Consider the following 2,571-nt stretch of genomic DNA (forward strand, 5'->3'; position numbering starts at 1 on the left):
GCTCTAGTGGAAAGGGCCTGCCAGCGCCGCTCACTGAGGAGACTTTGGGGCAACCCTAGGAGGTCTGGTGGGGGGCAGGCCTCAGGCCACATCAGGAGGAGTTTCTCACTGCCTGAGCCGCTGGAAGCAAGGAGTTCCCTATCACTGCAGGAATTCAAGCGTGGTTTGATCCCCACATGATGGAGAGGGAGCCTCCACGGTATTCTGACTTCATTGATTCTCAGATGCTGAGAGACTTCACTTTCTGTCTAGGGTTCCAGGAGTCCCGGTGCTGTGGCTGGAAGAGGGCCCGGGTGGGGTGCAGATGGATGGGGTCGGGCTCTGGGAAGGCTGCCTTGCCCAGGTCCTCTTCTGCGCCTCACAGGAAGTTTCCTCTGGAGGCAAGAAGCCTCGTTTCACCCTTATTCGTTTGCTTGACAAATGTTATCGTGCCTCTCTCGCGTGTCAGGCGCTGGCGATGCAGCAAAAGTCCTGCCCATGGGGAGCTGACAGTCTGCAGGGGGCATGAGACAACGAGCATCTATTAGCCACGTAATAAACATCATAAACCATAAAGGGTTCTTTGTAGAAGAGGGTAATCGGGGCTTAGGAAAAGCCAAGGCAGGTTATGTAAGATGGGTGGGTGGATGGTCAGAGCTGGCCACATGGATGAGCTACCACTTGATGGAGACAAGGAGGGGAGACATAGAAGATGCTCCAGGCAGAGGGACCAGCCAGGCCAGAGGCCGGGTGGAGAGAGAACGGTCGGTGGACTGGGGGAGCTGAGCACGCAGCTGCCCCTCAGGTGCAGGGAGCAGGGACTCGCCCCAGGGCGTGCAGAGGTTGGGGAGGAGCCGGCACGCAGGCCTGCCTCCAGCGCAGAGGGCCCGGCCCCTCTTCACCCCGGTGGCCTGCGGATGGAGGGGGCGGCTGGCTGGGCCGGGGAGCATGCTGACAGCAGGGGCTCTGGGTCTGATCCTTTCCTGTCTTTGTGAACTTGGCCGACCGTGCCTCAGTTTCCCCTCTGTAAGACAGGACGAGAGTGCCTGTCCAGGGGCTGTGAGGAGGGTCCAGCCAAGCGCCCAGAAGAAGTCCTCAGCCTTTCCCCCCCTCCATGTCCTCAGCATCCAGTCCCACTGGGGGACAGAGGGCAGACATGCCCCCCGGCCGGCAGCCAAGCAAGGACACTGGCAATCCCCTCTCCCGCCCGCCCCGCTCAGTGCCCCTCCCCCCTGGGCAGGCTCGTGGGTGGGGTGGGGGGCTGTGGAGTAGACGGCCCCTCCCACCCTCCCCTGGGGAAAGCAGGGCTGTCTCCCTGGGGACCTCTGCCTGTGCAGAGAGGCCTTGCCAGCCCTGACTGGGGCGGGCACCACAAGCTCTGGGAGGATACCAAGAGCCCTGCCCCGGTGCGCCCTCGCCTCTTTATAGTTTACAAGTTTCTCTCATGACCGTGGTCTACCGCAGCCTCAGGGTCTGGGGGCCCCGGGTCCCAACCTCTCCCTTGTCCTCGGAGTCTTCCTCAGCTGGTGCCCTTCCCCCTCTCTGGTTCCTTCCTGCGGGGCTTCTCTCCCTTTGCTGGACCCTGACTGAGGCTGGGACTCAGGGGCTCAGGGTCCCCTCCCGTCCCCTCACGGGGTTCTCAGGGCCACGAGTCCGTCTGTGGTTCCGAATCACTGTGTCCCAGGCCAGGGTGGCCATCGACCTCCTTGAGCCCTTGCAGGCTCCTGCAGGTGGCACCCAGCATGTCCCCCCACCCTGGGGATCCCTCCCCACAGCCTGCCACCCCCCCTTCCTGAGGACCTCCAGGTTCACGCCCCAGCTGTACCCTGGAGCGCAGCGCAGCCGGGCACCGCGGCCTGCGGTGTGAACACACCACCTGGCGGCAGCCCCCTTGCACCGTCTCCAGCCCCTCCTTCAGCCCTTCTTTGGGGCGTCTGCTCCCTCTCGCCGATACTCCCCCTGCCCTGGTGGCTCCTGGTCACCCTTCAGCTGGGACGTGGCTTCTGCAGGACACCCGGTCTGTGCCACCCCTGCCCCGGCTGTGTTGGCGTTGTCTCTTTCCTTGTTAGTCGGGGGGCGTGTTACTGTTACCACCGGGTGAAGGCGGGGCCAGGACGGTGTCCAGGTCCCTCCTGGCTGCCCCCCACCCCGATGCGGCCCCTGGCCTGGCTGGCCTGGCGCTGACATGCCTCCTGCAGGGCTGTAATGGGCGCCTTGACCCCATAATCGTTTTCTGATACCGTCGTGCTCCTGTCACCAGCAGTTAAGTCACAACTTGGCACGAGACTGGGAGCGCCAGGCCAGGACCAACCGGCGGGCGGGGCAGGAATCCCTGCAGGGACACGAGATGCGCCTATTTTTAGCCTGGAGAAGAAAACTAAACCCCAACACACACAACATGCAACACAAATATTTGTTCTTATTCTTAAAAGGGCTCGGGTGGCGGGTTTGGGGCCTGCAGCACACGCTTGGCTGAGCCGCGCTGGCTCAGGGGAAGGCTGGCCTGTCCCCGCACGCCCCAGCCAGCGCGCCCTCCTGCGGTCCCCGCCCTGTGCTCCAGGGCCTCCCAGGTCCCCACCCGCCAGCGCTGTC

The sequence above is a fragment of the Neophocaena asiaeorientalis genome, unplaced genomic scaffold, assembly GCF_003031525.2.
Source record: "Neophocaena asiaeorientalis asiaeorientalis breed wild unplaced genomic scaffold, Neophocaena_asiaeorientalis_V1.1 scaffold242, whole genome shotgun sequence".
Taxonomy (NCBI): Eukaryota; Metazoa; Chordata; class Mammalia; order Artiodactyla; family Phocoenidae; genus Neophocaena; species Neophocaena asiaeorientalis.